Source organism: Protopterus annectens, chromosome 3.part1, assembly GCF_019279795.1.
Source record: "Protopterus annectens isolate FY-2018-M chromosome 3.part1, PAN1.0, whole genome shotgun sequence".
Classification (NCBI taxonomy): Eukaryota; Metazoa; Chordata; order Ceratodontiformes; family Protopteridae; genus Protopterus; species Protopterus annectens.
This window is the reverse complement of record NC_056732.1, coordinates 555,289,685-555,306,600: the sequence shown is the minus strand read 5'-3', so window position 1 is coordinate 555,306,600 and position 16,916 is coordinate 555,289,685.

Sequence of the window (16,916 nt, the reverse complement as noted above, 5' to 3'; positions counted from 1 at the left end):
TGCAGTAGCATAAACTTTGTCAAGGATATGCTTTTCTTCTGTTAGCAGCAAAACTAGGGCTAGAGGCATCCTATCCAGTTCTTCATGTTGTCAAGGATATGCCTTTTCTCTATTAATAATAAAACCAAGGCCGGAGGCATCCTTCACGTTGTACTCTCTCATAAATTGTGTAAGTAAAATTTGTGTGTCTTCTGTGTCGCTGCTTGACAGAGGTACAGTGAACAAACCTTAAAAGGTCTACCTTCTGTGACCTACTATACAGAGGCACAGTCAACTAAATTAAAAGGGTGGTGTAAGCCAAACATACTCTGGCTAGGCTTATAAATGCCCTAGGGCAGATAGCCTAGTATCAACCTATGAACCTTTGCTTTGAGACCACAAGTTCCAAGCTTCACCATTTCTTGTTGGTTCCCAGTAGATTAAACCAGTTTTCTTTTCCTTATGTAACCTTAGAACCCTCTTCACTGACTCCGTAATTTGTATATCCAGAACATTAAGCAGATTTGACCGTAGTTAAATTTGCTTAAGCATGATTGAGGACATTAAAGCCATTGATGGACAACAAGGACTTTTGTGATCACCAGGTTATGCCATAAATAGTGTGTTTTCTTTTTTTTGGCACCATTCTAGATGTAGTCTGTCATATTTTAACTGTCTTTAGGTAATGGGATAGGGTGCTTACAGGAAATGACTGAAAAATGTTGAACAATTGAGGTAGCACAAAAAAATGCATTCTTTGATTTAACTCTAACCTTGTTCTTGTGTTCAAGTGTCTTCGAGGAATGGGATGGGTAGGATTTAAAAACTTGCAGTAGCAAGGGGTAGTGCAAAAAGTGCAGTGCTTATACAGTTTGATAATGTGAGGCATTTCTCATGACAACCTTGATTCATGCTTCACTTTCTGATTTGGCTGATAATAGCTATTAATTGACAAAAACAAAATGTGAAAATGACACCTACTCTTTCTGATGAGCAAATGGGTTATACAGAGTAATCTCTTGCCTAGCTAAGCGTAGTAATACATGATCTACAAAGAGAGATTTTTTTCACTCTCCCCAGTTGTCCTTATATGTTAGATTTTCTTATCATTACCACCATTTGTACCAAATGTAGAACAAAGAGAATAGGGGGAAAGAGGTACCATTGGGATTTCTTTGTTTTAACTCTGTTATTAGGGAGAAAACCTCCATGTGTCTAAACTTAGGCTGTGGAATCCAAATACTTAATGTCACACCATTTATTCAAGAACTCCAAAAGCTAACAGCCTTGTCAGGGTATGCCATTTGACTCTCTCATATGTAAGTTTCCAAATTTCTGTTGGTAGACCATCACTCTCTGGGGTTTTACCAAATCCCTGCTCATTTATCACTTCCCAAAATTATCCTGCACTTTTGGGGACATCGAGACATTTGCCTGATCTACAATATCTTTGTCACATGCACTGCATTTAATATCTGCTGCATATAACATCATAAAATGCCTAACCATGCCCACTGTCTCTATATCAGGTCTCTGGTATAATGCTTTGTACTCTTTGCTTCCGTAATCTGATGGCCAGAGTTTTATGGTACTTTGAGATGTTATGAAGATAAGAAAAGTATCCCTTAGTGACTCCTTTCAAAAGTCTATTTGTGTCTGTTTCACAATGTACAGTTGTATTTTTGTTCTCATCTCACTCTCTTTTTTTTTTTTTCTTTCCTTTAGTTCCATTTTTTTTCTTCCACTGTTTTGCCATGTATTGCTTCTTCTCACCTCCTATCACTTTCATTTCATTCTCTTTTTTTTGTGTTTCTAATACCATGACAGGAATGGGCCCCATTCCTAAGTCAAAGTATGATTAAAGTTCTTGAAACTTGTTTCAATCTTTGATGTTAGCCAGAAGTGCTCTTTGCAGCACCCACAATGTACCAAGTATTGATTCCTCCTGCAATTCATACAGAGTTTCGTGTATCAGTAACATGTCTAAGTCATCATCTTCTTTTGGCTGTTCCCATTAGGGGTCGCCACAGCGGATCATCTGTTTCCATTTCTTCCTGTCCTCTGCATCTTGCTCTGTCATACCAACCACCTGCATGTCCTCTCTCACCACATTCATAAACCTTATCTTAGGCCTTCCTCTTTTCCTTTTACCTGGTAGCTTCATCCTTAGCATCTTTTTCCCAATATACTCAGCATCCCTCCTCAGCACATGTCCAAACCAATATAATATTGCCTCTCTGGCTTTGTCTCCAAACCTTCCAACCTGGGCTGACCCTCTAATATACTTATTCCTAATCCTGTCCACCCTCGTCGCACCCAGTGCAGATCTTAACATCTTTAACTCTGCCACATCCAGCTCAACCTCCTGCCTTTTTGTCACTGCCACTGTCTCCAACCCATATAACATAGCTGGTCTCACTACCCTCTTGTAGACCTCCCCTTTCACTCTTACTGGTACTAGTCTGTCACAAATCACTCCTGACACTCTTCTCCAAACACTCCATCCTGCCTGTACTCTCTTCTTCACCTCTATTCCACACTCACCATTACTCTGAACTATTGATCCCAAGTATTTAAACTCCTCCACCTTCGCCACCTCTACTCCTTGCATCCTCTCCAGTCCTCTATCCTCCCTCTCATTCACACACATATTTAGTCCTGCTGACCTTCATTCCTCTTCTCTCTAGAGCATATATCCACCTCTCCAGGGTCTCCTCCACCTGTTCCCTACTCTCACTACAGATCACAATGTCATCTGCAAACATCATAGTCCACGGGGACTCCTGTCTGATCTCGTCTGCCAACCTGTCCATCACCATTGCAAATAATGATTCCATGCAAGAAGGCCTGGGAGACGGATACCTTTTCTTTTCCTTGGGCAGGGATGTTCCTGTATGTTTTTCCACCCTTTCCATTGATATTCAGAGTACTTCTGAAGATTTAGAAGGAATTGCACAAGATAATTTTGGTGACTTCCTTCTTGCCCAGGCAGCAGTGGTTCTCCCTTTGTTTTGGAAATGGTCAGGGACAATTACCACAAGCTTCCTTACAGACTGGATCTACTCACATCCCAGTCCCAGTCATCTTCAGTTGACTTTCTGGGTGATAGGGTCTTAATTCCCTTTAGGCACATTTTTACTGAGGTGCTAATAGAGGCAAGAAAGCCTACTCTTAATATATTAGCAAATATAAAAGGTTTTCTAGTTGGTGCCATAACACAACCAGCATCTATTCAGGGATAGTTGTTCTCTGGTTTTACAATATTTGTGAGTTGTTATCCTGTGGTCTATGTTACTCTTCCATTAAGATTCATTTATCAGCCATTTCACCATGCCTGATGCTGGATTCTCCTCTCTAATGCATTCTCGTATCACAATGTTTTTGAAAGGGGTTTTGCATAAGACACCTCCAAGAAAACTGGTGGTTTCTTCTTGGAATTTTAATTTTGTGTTAGGGATGCTAACACTTGCTCCCTTTGTACCAGCTAACCTGACTAAGTTGAGGTTCTTAATATGGAAAATAGATATTCTTTTGCAGTCAGTAAAACTTGAGTTGCAAGCTCTTTGGTGAGTCAACTTTATGTAATTTTCCACAGACACAAGGTTTCTTTGAGAAATAATTATTCTTTTATACCTAAAGTGGTGTCACAGTTTACTTTAAGTCAAACTATCCGTTTCCCCGTTTTCTTTATTGAACCTAATAATGAGGGAGAAAGGCACGCCATGCCTTGGATGTCCACAGACAACTCTGGTACTGCGTTGACGGAATGAAACCTTTTCTTCAGTTCAGTTGTTCATTTCTTGTAAAGGTAAGGAGGGTCAACCTGTGTCAAAGCAGAATATTTCCAAATGGTTGTGTAGGCTATTGTTTTTTTGTTATACTCGCCACAGCAAAACTGTTCCAGGAAGGGTCAAGGCCCCCACTCTACCAGTGCTTTGGCTTTATCTTTGACTTTCTTGGAAAGGGGTGGATTGTAGAAGCATCTAAAATAGCAAGTCCTTTTTCTGTAGATACTTTTTACAAATCACTATAAGCTTGATTCCATCTCTGCGTCAAAATCTGTCTTTGCTAGTACAGTTCTGCAGAGACCCCTGGACTCTTCTCCTTACACCTCCCAAATGTAGTAAGCTAGGGTAATACCCATATAGCCAAGGGCTCCTGGAAAGAGTGATCCTATGAAGATGTAGTACAGTTGTGTAAGCTGAAGTTACCATAACAGTATGCTTCTTCCTTCTGTCTCTCTTTGTTTTTTTGTTGTGTTTTGGGCAAGATATAATCCATATGTCTAAGGCTACTGCATTAGTGATCGTTCGATCATTTATTATTGTTGTAAGTTTACATGTACAGCTGTTCTTTTCTGGTACCAAATTAAGAAGCTTTGTGGAGGCAGTTTGATCATTCATTTCTACAGGCATCCTGTCAGAGCAAATGTTTGTGGTAGATGAGCTGAGCAGTACCAAGATAAACAGTCATGAATGAAAGTTGAATCAGGGATGTGTGGAAGTCCTTCCAGTAAATCGTACAGCTGTGGAAAGTACCTTTTAGATATATCAATTTACCTCCTATCACAACAGTCAGCTGGCAAAATTCTGCTCCAGGGCTCCACTTAAGATCTGTAAAACAGATGCTTTTTAATTTCCTTGGACTGGTATGTTCCTGTATGCTTTTCCACCCATTCTACTGATATCTAGTGTCACTCTGAAGATGCAAAAGTACATTGCAACATTCATCGCAGTGACTTCTTTCTAGCTTAGGCAACAGTTCCTATCCCTTACTTTGGAAATGGACAAGGGTAATTACCTCAAGCTCTCCCCACAGACTGGGCCTAGTCACATAAGACAGTTGGTGTTTGATGCACCCTTGCAACAACTTCCAGTCTAGCTTACCCTCCTAACCATTCAGAATTCCTTGTCAGTTTGTGGTCCCATCCACTCTGTGTAATGCTATGGTGTATTAGAAAGTAAAGAGGAGCCTACTTCTCTCTCTGTCTCAAGATGATTATGGGATTTGGGAGTGTGCCATGTCACATAGGCTACTTTCTGGTCATAAATCACACCCCCATTATGCCCAGGCTTTGTGGTAGATGGCCTTAGCAGATGCCTTATATTGTCTAACAAGTGGCCCCTCTTCACTGTGTGTGTAGTGTGTTTTTTTTTTTTTTTTTTTTTTAAACAGTGAGTGAAATACTACTGGAACCTCCTTGCCACCTTAACCAGTACCAATTTGAGCACCTTTTGTTTACCTCATTTCAACTCCCAAGATCACCCTAGGAGGGGGGGTGATGTAACTCGCAGGGGGTCCTTTATTCTCCTCTCTAGTTTTCCCCATTTCTCCCATTCTAAACCAAAAGTGATGCTTATAACACCATGTTATGGACATGAAACTAACCACCCAAGTACTGTAAAACTCCAAAAGACAAACTTGCTGTGGCACACAAATGGACAGTTTTCCAGTAGATACAAATTGATTTTATTAAAAGGTTAAGTGCTTTTGTTCCTCTCGGTGGATCTTCATCAGAATGAATTTCCACTGGGAGAAACAAAAACTCAACATTTAAAAAAAATAGTCTGCGTCTATTGGAAAATTGTCAATTTGTGTGCCATAACAAGTTTTTGTCTTTCATAACCCCATGTTAGCCATGGCAGGGTATGGTTCCTCTTGCATTGAAATATTGTTACCCCAGCAAAAACTTCACCTGAACAAAATACATTTTTTTCTTTTTATAGATATATGCAGACACGTTTACTGTACAACCATGTGGGGGACTTCCCCAAGACTTCCCTTACTAACTGCATGATCACACAACTGTTGAGGAAAATGAACATTCAGAAAATGAAATCACTGCCAGTTTTGTAATTGAAACAATACCAGCACTGATTGTGTAAGAAGTAGCAGTTGATGAGTTGCAACTTGTGTAGGTGTCATGGATGAGTTACAGCCTCATCTACTTTACACTTTTTTTGCACAGTTACAGTTGAGAGTTGACATATTAAAGTGTTTACCTCACAGACAAGAGGTAGGGTTTGATTCTCACCAGGAGAAATTGGCCAGGCTTAAAATGGTTCACAAGGGCAGCTAGCTTAGCACTTACTTACCTATGAACTTTTGTCCCGCTGTTAGAGAGAACCCCCATGCCACCCCACTTTTGTCCTTAGCTTCTGGAAGCCCATTTTCTTAAACCAGCTAAGAACATTTCTGGATTCTCTTCCTCCTTTTGTCTTAACAGTTGGGCTTTTCCAATTCTGTTATTGGCCAGCAATCCCTTTTTTCTAAGTTCATTGTTTCAGATGTTCAGTACAAGAAAAAATATAGGGCTAAATTAATATTTTACTGTTTAGGCCACTGCCAAGCAGTAGAGCCATTCTCATTTCTAATTTTTGTTTTCATCTCTTAATTTTCTTAACTAGTGTTGATTTACGACTTTTTTATTTTTTCAATGTAGTCCATGTATTTGTGATGTCCAGTTTTCACAAGGACCTCATTTCTAATTCCTTAGCTTGTTTAAATGTCTGTATACTTTAAAAGCACTTTCTTAGGGCAACTGTTAGAGAGGTAGAGTACCCTGTTTGCAATTTTTGTTTTTACTATCTGTCTGGTGTTCTGCGGCAGTTCTGATGTACTGTGCATGCCTTGTGACAGTTACATTTGGCAGGAGGAATTGAGAGTTGCAAGCTTGTCGGTCAAATTCCACAATTTGGTTATGCAAAAAGATGAGTATCTTTGTGTACTAACTTTTCCTTTATGTCAGATATAGCCACTGAATCAAATTTTTGCTAGTACGTCAACTGCCCTTCGTGTTCCAGTTGTAAAAGTACTTTGTCCATTAGATTGACATACACTGACAAGTTTGTGTTTTGAAAGCTAGACTTGTATATGAAGGCACAAGTAAAGCACTAACATCTAGAAGAATAATTTAAAAAATGTGAAAATTGATTTGTGCGCTACAGATGAAATTGTTCCTAGGGAATGTGTTAAGACTGAAGCCGGATTATTGAGCTGGCATTGTTTCATTGTGTTGTAAGCTTGCTAGTAAAAAGGGTACTGTATTTTTGTAAAGGAGAGAAGTTCAGGCTTTACAAAATTCTGGAAGCATGATTACTGTTGTCAAAGGTTCATGTGTGTGTCAGCATGGTTCATGTGTATGTCAGCATAAGACTAATTAAGCAATAACCCACAGATGGGTGTGAGTAATGCTGGATTTACCTATGGTTGGTGTGGTTTGTTCACGAGGACGAAGCCCGAGTGAGCAAACAAGGGCAACCGTGGGTAAATCTGGCATTGCCCACACCCAGCCGTGGGTTATTGCTATTATACAATGACATTATTTAAGAAAAAAATACTTTTCTTAAATAATGTCATTCTATAATGACTCCGTGCTACCCTTCTGCGGGTATCCTGGGGCATTTCTGATGATATTGCTGTGCAGAGGTAGCAATGGAGAAAGGAAGATCTCTGTTGCTTTTTTTAAGCTATCTTGTTATGTTAAGCGAGTTTAACTTAGTGAGATATCTTTAAAAAAAGCAACGGAGAAAGGAAGATCTCCGTTGCTTTTTTTAAGCTATCTCATTATGTTAAGCAAATTTCACATAGATCCCCCTTGCTTTTTTGAGCTATCTCGCCATGTTAAACTAATTTAACATAGCGAGATTAAAGCAATGGAGATCTTACTTTCTCCGTTGCTACCTGTGGACAAGAAAAAAAAAATCAGGGGATATACTAACGGAAAAAGTTGGGACGACTGGACCTTTTTCCATTTAGTATATTCTCGGATTTACAATGGGCACGCTGGTTGGGCTGGTCAGTCAGCGTGCTCGTTTTTGAATGTTTAGGGCCAGTCATTGTGTAATGAGCAATAATTTGAGGTGATGTCTGCAGGATACTCTTTTTATCACCCTTGGCACATATGTAGACATTCAGTCAGGTCTAGGTAAACATTTGCATCCCATAGGTGTGGCTTCTGACTTGACTCATAATGTTACCATTGGAAAAAGATTTTTCCTCAAGGCTTGTGAAGAGTATAGCATTTGTGTACAAAATAGATAAAGAAATAGCTTTATTTACCTGTCCAGTATAAGAATAGGGGGGATGAGGTAGCAAGCCAATGGCACTGTCACAGTGGGCTAGAATCATTTCCCAGGAAAATGTAGTTGGTATATAAGCTACAAAGGGGTTAGAATCCAGTTGTGGTTGGACTGTAAAAACAATCCCGTTCATTTCTACTAACCTCTTCTAGTGATGGAACAAGAGAAACTCAATAATTAGAGGTATCAGTAAAGGGATTGAAGATGAACTGATGAAAAGCTCTGAAATAGTACTCTGTACAAGATCGATGCCTGCACAGAGACTTAAACAAAATCAGTGCAGAAAGATGGAATATAAGTGGAAGAAGGGTAACGCTTCAAAAGAAAGAAATGGTAGTGTGTAAAAGTGAGGTAAACAGGAAAACACAAAAGTACTAACCTTTTTCTGTTGCAGGAGAACAAAAAGTTGACGAAAAAGGGCATCACACCTTAAAACCGTATACATCATTGCCATGCTGTTACAGTTTGTTTGGAAAAATGTCCTAATATAGAAATGTTACCACCAATCATCCTTTCTTTACATCATTCAGTGAGCAGGTTAGGTTCCATTCACCACAAATCCGTTAGCATTCATTCATGGAATTCTATAATACTGCCTAAAATCCATCAATTCTGTGATGCTTCTATTTGCATCTGTGAATTCATACCAGGGGTTTAGCCTTTTGGAATGAGCCCCTATAAATGCTGTCTTAATGTAACTGTTTACATTCTAAAATAAAATATTCATCAGATTACTTTTTATTTCTTGGCTGTTTTATTATACGTTCCTTTTCATATCCCTGGAATTTTCTAAAGTCTTCCATTATACTCCATGCAGCTTTCTCAGAGGTGACATCTCCTGTCCCCCATATAACCACAGTCATCATAGACACAGTTTGTCTGATACATTTGTCTCTTGTATTAACAGGTCAGTTAAAACGGTGGTTAATTTAATGACTCGTAATAACCCATCTTGACCAATTACATCATAACTGGTTTATTAACACATTCCAGTGCAGTGAGTCTTGAACCCATATGAAGCAATAAAGCAAGCTCTAGAAACAGACATGCACTGCATATGTATTGGCTGTCAAGATGAATGTAAAATATAAGACGTCCTCCTCCTCTTGCTGTGCTCCTTATGAGAAAGTATTCAACTGCTCCCTTTACTTATTCTTTGAGTCTAGGCAGCTGGCCCTACTTGGGTGGGGGTGCCTCCTTAGACCCTGTTTAGCTAGATCCACCCTGCACTCCCATAGCTAACCGCTCTGCTCATGACTGTGCCACATCAACTGGCTTCTATGAAATTTGAGGTTCCCAGTTGCCATAAGTCGCATATTTGAAATGCATTTCTGAGCAGCAGTATACATTCTGAGCATTTTGGCAATCTTTTTCTTGGGGAAAGTTTGTTTAATTTACTTTTGGTGGTTGGGGCAAGTGTTTAAGCATATCCTGCTATTATTAACATTAACGTTCAAGTTGTGCCAAACAATAAACACACACACTCAAATGTGGTTCTTTTCTGTAGTGTCAAATAAAAACAAGACAACATTTTGCAGTCCCTGAATGCCCGAATCATTTTACTGATGTACAGCCCCTGTCTTCAGTTTGTTTATAGAATTGACAAATCTGCCTTGCTTACAAGTGTTTAAGCTGCCCTCCCCAAAGAATCTGCCCTTATATTCTTGAATGTGAACAGTCCGTTATTAATCCTATAATAACATTCAGTTTTGTGAGAGGGAAAACATGAAGGTTACCCCTACAAAAAAAAAAACAGCCTACTGTTGCAGATAAGGTATGGATTTTGCATCCTGTTGAATACTCCATGCAAATAGAACTCATTACTCCAGTCCTCATCTTTTTGCAAAACATTCATTTTACTAATCCATTTCAGTCTTTTGATGGCTATGAATCACATATTTAGTTTTCTCCACTTTTACCCCTAAGGGTGTTTGATTTCTTGCTTCCTTTCTGTTGTTGATCAAAGCATGTAGCTCCTTAGGGGCTCTGTTCGCTGTTCTTTTGCACTGCATTGTCATGCTTTGCTACAACTTTTTTTACACACTGCATCATTGTTTATCACCTCTTCAGAGCCTTAAAAAGTTTTAGATCCTGAGGAGTATAATATTTTGAAGAAAGTAAAATGCAAGGACTTAAGCTTTGTGCATATACACTAATGTGTGTCTGCTTCAGTCTCCATAGGAGAGAGAAAAATTTTCTCTTTTATTGCACAAGTTGCAAAATGATTTTCCAATGGGGTAAGTTGCACCCACATGCCCATAATGACATGTCTTGATTTCACTTCCTTTTTGGTAGTCCAATCCATTGCACCAGCCACTGATGTATAAAATTAACGCAGTTACTGTTTTTTCCGTCTGAGAAAAGACTAAGAAACAAAGGATGTTCTTCGTGTGTCACTGTTGCAGTCATTACATTTGGGTTATCTGCCTGCAGGTAGCCCTCAGCCGGCCTGAATATCAGAGTCTTGGATTCCTGCATCGGATGCTGTCTCTTCTTCCATGACATCAGGTCGTCAGCGGTATAAAACATGCAGCCGACGCCATTACACCAGTCTTTCTTGCCGTGTGGTAGCAGAAGCAGTTCGCAAGTGCCGGTCGGCCAACTCCTGAAATTTTCATTTTCGAGTTTCAGAACCGGAATCTTCAAAAAAGCTAAGTACCCTGTTGGGGATCCTTTTTCTTGCTCTTAACCAATGTCAGTAAAAGTTAACAATTGTATTACCTGTGGAAAGCAAATACCTCATAAAGATTTTCATTCGTACTGCATTCCTTGCTTAGGCCCAGACCACGATGTCCCTCGCTGTCAGTTGTATGCCTTATTCAATCCCCGGACTATTCTTCGTCGGTTTATTTTTACAGCAAATTATTTTGGTACTCTGTTTAACTATCCAGAAATGGCTTTGGTAAGCCATCCGACTACCGACATTCAGAAAAAACGTAAAGATAAAGACAGACCACATAGGTCCAAAGCTGCCAACAACTCTTCCGTTAAGCTAGTCGCCAGTTCGCTGATGCTCAGTGAGGTGCTTTCGCAGCCCCTGATACCCGCTACTTCAGATTCGCAGGCCTCTACTGAGACCCATTCGGAGTCCGGTATGCCACGAGATGCTTCTTCGACTATGGAACCTGCAGATGTCTCTACCTTGGATGGGTCCGGAGCTGCTGTGCAGGCACCAGCTTCTGAGGGTGTATTCAGGCCTACTGACTTGTATTTCAAACCAACGCCATCTTCTTCTTCAAGGCCTAAAACTCGAACCACGCCTAGAAAACCGACGACCAAACTGCATGGTCAGGCCCATATGCCTAAAAAACAAATGATACGAATGGCTGAAGACCTTATTACTTTAATTAGGGGAAGCCAGCCTTCACCCTCTGAGACCTAGAACTTATTTTCCTTCTGATTCTTCTGATCAGGATTCTGAAATTTCTGTTTCTTCTGATTACCAGGATTTGCCGTTATCTACCTATGATGATTCTGATGCAGAGGGTTCCATTCCCTCTGCTTCCCCTCCAGAAGATTTTTCTTTTGGTGAAACCTTGCACACTCTTAGGGAGCATTTCTGCTGGGAAAGCCAGGATTACTCTGACTCCAAATAGAGGCTTAGGGAATTCTTACTCCTCCCTCAACACAGGCATTTAGCTATCCCTCCTGTACTGGCCATTGTAGATTATGCCTTCTTGGAATCTATCCTGGCTCCAGACACTTTACCTCCAGCTCCCAGGAAGCCTGACAGGTATTACAGAGTACCCGACTCTCACAAGTTCCTCTTCAAGAATCCTACTGTGGACCCAGAGACAATTTCCCAAGGACCTAAAGGCTTTAAGGCTACTACTGCCAAAAATCCTACCCCTCTGATAAGAGATTCCAGGGCCTTGGACAGATGGGGTAAAAAGGTATACACTTCTGCTACTTTGGCCATTAGGGCCTTAAACTGCCAGTTTCATATGTTAAAGTATCAGCAGCATATTATGGGACTACTTAAACAGAAAATAATGTTGATTCCTGACTGTGCTGAAAATAAAGAATTACAGGATTTAATGCATTCTGCTGAACAAGTTGGTAAACCTACTTTGCGATGTGGTTTTGACTCTCTTTAGAAGCATCTTGCAGGGCTGCTGTCACTGGGTCTGTACGTAGAAGGCATGCTTGGCTTAAGGAGCAAAATTTGCCAGATTATGTTAAAGCTAAATTACTGGATGCTCCCTTAGACCAAGACCGCCTGTTTGGCAGCAAAGCAGAAGTCGTCCTTAAAAAGATGGAGGAAAAAGCTAAATCTATGCAAACTGTTAAAGATTTCCTGCAAGTACAGCCTCCCAGATTTAGTTGGCATTGGCCTTCTAAGAATTGGTCCTTTCCTGTCTCTTCCAGGCCTTCTTAGTCCAAACCCAGGAACAGCAGACCACCTAGGCTACAGTCTCAAGGTACTCACAGGCCTAAGCAACGGGGGGCTCCCACTTCCAAAGCTGGAAGTAGTAAGACACTCCCCCTATGGAAAAATGTCACAATGACTTAACCTTAAACCTTCCAAGCCCTGCTCAACTGCCTGCTCCCTTAGGGGGAAGGATCGCCCTGCATGCAAAAAACTGGGAACTCATTACCCAGGACAAATGGGTTTTAAATATAGATTTCCAAGGATACAGATTCCACTTTCACACCTTATCAACCCCAAACGGTTGGCCAGACCTACCACCAAATTAATGGGCAGAGGCTCAACAGCAGGTTCTCCCTCTTCTAAGTATCAGGGCTATTCAACTTGTCCCAGCAGAAGAAAGGGGACAAGGTTTTTACTCAAGACTTTTCCTGGTACCCAGAAAAGACGGCTTTTGGCATCCTATCCTGGACCTCTGTATTCTAAACACCTTTTTGGTAATCCCAAAATTCAAAATGCTAACACTTTAACAGCTGCTTCCTATGCTAGGCAAAGATGCCGGGTTGGCAACCTTAGACTTAAAAGCTTACCTGCACATTCCAATAAGAGAATCTTGCAGGAAATACCTACTCTTCAGAGCAGGCTCCATGCACTATCAGTTCTCTTCACTTCCCTTTGGCTTATCTACTGCGCCCAGGGTATTCACAAAGTGTCTAGCTCCAGTCATTGCATTTTGCAGGCAAAGAAATATTCAAATATATCCATACCTGGAGGATTGTCTAATTCAGGCAGAAAGCCAGGGCTTGCTACTAAAACATCTGGCATTTGTAAAGAAACTTCTAACCTCACTGGGGTACACCATAAACGAAAAGAAATCTCATCTAGTACCCTGCCAACAAATTGTATTCCTGGGAGCAAGCTTGAACACAACTTCCCAGATGGCTTACCTCATGCCAGAGAAACAAAGTTTGACAGCCTACTTCAAACTTGGCCACAAAGACCCAGCTATCTGCAAGGAAAATCCTGCAAGCCCTGGGGTTCATGGCCTCTTGCATTCTACTAATTCCAAATGCAAGACTGCATATGAGGAAACTACAATGGTAGCTAAAAAGCCTATGGTGTCAACATTCTCAGGACCTGGAATCAATGATTCCTATCATTCCTTGCATAAAGACAGAGTTCCTTTGGTGAGCAGAGGCCTGCTACCACAACAAGGGGCTCCCATTCACTCTACCCCCTGCCGCCCAAACCCTAACAACAGACTCATCAGACTATGCATGGGGGGCTCACTTGGCAGGGCAGTGCATTCAGGGCAAATGGAACCCGAGTCAGATGCGCCTGCATATCAATCAAAAAGAAATGTTAGCTGTACAGAATGCTCTGACAGCCTTCAAGGACCATTGGTAAACACAGACATCACCACTGTTAACAAGCAGGGGGGAACCCACTTGTACCCTCTCTGCAGACTAGCCATGGCTCTGTGAAACACAGCCTTGAGCTACCAAGTGCACCTACAAGCTCAATTCCTGCCAGGCAAGCTAAATTCACTGTCGGACGACCTAAGCAGAAATGTCATGGACCCACACGAGTGGAAACTGGAACCAAAGATATTCAACCTTTTGAGAAACAAATGGGGGAATCCAGAGAGAGACTTGTTTGCCTCCCCTCAGAACTACCAATTGGACAAATTCTGCACAAGGACTTCCCACAGTCAAGCTTGGAAAGTAGATGCCCTGTCCTTCTTCACCTGGGAAAGCCTCTCAGTTTATGCCTTTCCCCCTCTGCTTCAACTCTTGAAAGTTCTGCTAAAGATCAAACAGGACAAACCAAGGACAATACTGATTGCACCAGACTGGCCATGCCAGCACTGGTACCCCCTCTTGCACAGTATGTCACTGCTGGAACCATGGCACCTGCCTCAGACCCCTTCCCTGCTGTCCCAGCAGGAGGGCCAGATCCTGCACTCTCAGCTTCAAACACTGAACCTTGCAGCCTGGCTAGTTCCTTGAGCTCTCCAATAGCATCCCTCAGTAAGCAGGTGCTAGATGTCATTCTGGAGGCAAGGAGGCCAAGTACTAGAAAATCCTATGCTGAAAGTGGAAAAGATACTGTTCCTGGAGCCAGGCTCAGGGGATGGGCACAATGGTGCCCAGCTTACCGCATATTCTTCAGTATTTAACAGAGATGCTGCACAAGGGCCTTTCCTTCTAGTCAATTAAAATTCATGCCTCTGCCATCTCGGCACATTATAATACTGAACCAACCCTCTTCTCCCCCCCCCTGCTAAAGCAATTCCTCAGAGGGGCCAAAAAATTAAGACCTCCCAGGAGAGCCCCTACTCCAGCCTGGAACCTTTAACTTTGTATTGGAAAAGCTCACTCTACCTCCTTTTGGGCCAGCTGCAACTGCACAGTTGAAATTCCTTTCTTGGAAAACCGACTTCCTTCTAGCCATCACTTCAGCAAGAAGAGTGTCTAAATGACAGGCCCCCATGGCAGTGGAGCCCTTCATTATCTTCTATGCAGACAGGGTGTCCCTCAGGACCAGTCCTTCCTTTATGCCCAAGGTGTGGTGTCTAGTGTGGCCCGTAATCAGTCCATTCATTTGCCTACTTTTTTCCCAAACCCACAAAACAAAGGAGAACGAATACTGCACTCTGGGACGTGCACAGACAACTTAGATTTTATTTGGACAGGACTAAGCCTCTCAGAAAATCTGAACAGCTGCTAGTTGGCTTTGCTGCAGGGGCAGAGGGGAAGGCCATTTCAAAGCAAACCATTTCTAAGTGGATAGCCCATTGCATTAATTTCTGCTATGAGCACCATGGAAAAAATACCTCACCGGGGATAAGATCACATTCCACCAGGGCTGCATCTGCCTCTACAGCCTTTCTCAGAGGTGTCCCTACCAGGGACATCCTAGAAGCTGCTACCTGCAGTTCTGTACATACCTTCACCAAGCATTACCACATGCGTATTTTTTCTAAATCCAGAGCTGGTTTTGCCACTGCAGTTTTGCAGGGCTTAATAGCTGGTCCAAATGCTCTTTAACTTCCTCCTCCATTCCTTAGCTTTGGGAATCAACCCAAATGTAATGACTGCAACAGAGAAACACGAAGAACATAGTACAGTTGTGTACACTTACCATAAATGTAGATGTTTGAGTGTATTTACTGTTGCAGTCCTGGTTACCCTCCCTCCAGCACCCTGACTTCTCTTGGCTATACCTTTCTTCTTCTTTAGTGTATTTCAGCTTTCTGGTGTATTTGCTTTTTGTTGGAGGTGTAATCTAACATATAATTGCTTTCCATTATGGGGGCACCTGACATCTGGGGCAAGAAAAACTGATGTAATGGCATCGGCTGCATGTTTTGTACCCCTGACGATCTGACGTCATGGAAGAAGAGACAGCATCTGACGTGGGAATCCAAGACTTTGATATTCAGGCCGGCCGAGGGCTACCTGCAGGCAGATAACCCAAATGTAATGACTGCAACAGTGAATACACTCGAGCGTATGCATTTATGGCAAGTGTACACAACTGTACTTTCTTCTGTGCAATCTCTCTCCTCGAGGTAATGGAGCTTCTGCACCAGTTCCTTCATCCTTTAAACAGACTGATGATTGCAGATTAGTGTTCTGAAGAATTTCAGCAAATAAAGATGAAATCACTTGACCTGAGATGTTCTTCAAATGGATCACTGCTGCAGTAGCGTAAGCTTTATCGGTTGTGTTTTGCTAAGGATGCAACAGTCAGTTTCCAAAGCTTCAGGACACCTTCCTTCTGCCCCAAACCAGTAGTCAGTTCTCACTGAACTGATTAAAAGTCAGGCTTGGGTGCTGAGCCCTTCAGGGGAGCATGTCATTTCACTGAAGGTAGTTTCGGCGAATGCAAAGAACTCTTAAGGCAGTTTGCCGAAACCACTTTCATCAACAGTGGTGATTGAGTTTTCTCCACTGAGTGACCTCGGAGTTTATATGTATAATTCTGGGAAGTGTGAGGGATGTCCCCCCACAAGCCCCTTGCAAAATGTTCTTTTGGTGTTCGTTGAAGGTGTTTTGGGTGAACTGCTTTCAGGTTTTTTTGCTTTCACCAAGACTGTCTTTGACAAATCAACATGAACTTGTTCATAGTTCAGAGAGAACTACCAAAGATTCTTGTAGTGATGCCCTATTGGCTGTTCAGAGCTTTCATACTGCCAAAGAGTGTTCCTGTGCAGGCTTTCAAAGATCAATGAGCAGCTAATGCTGTTCCATTGTTGGGCAGATAAGTTCCCTTTTTATAACACAAACTGTATGTTTTGTATAAAGTAATAATTTTAAAGCTGAGAAAAGGGAACTCAAGTCATTTAACTTGAGATATTCTTCATGTGGAATCACTGCTGCAGTAGCATAAGCTATATGGGTTATATCATACTGAAGGGTATCCCAGTAGGACAGCTTTCAAAGCTTCAGGGCATTTCAGTACACCTAAACCATTAGTTAGTT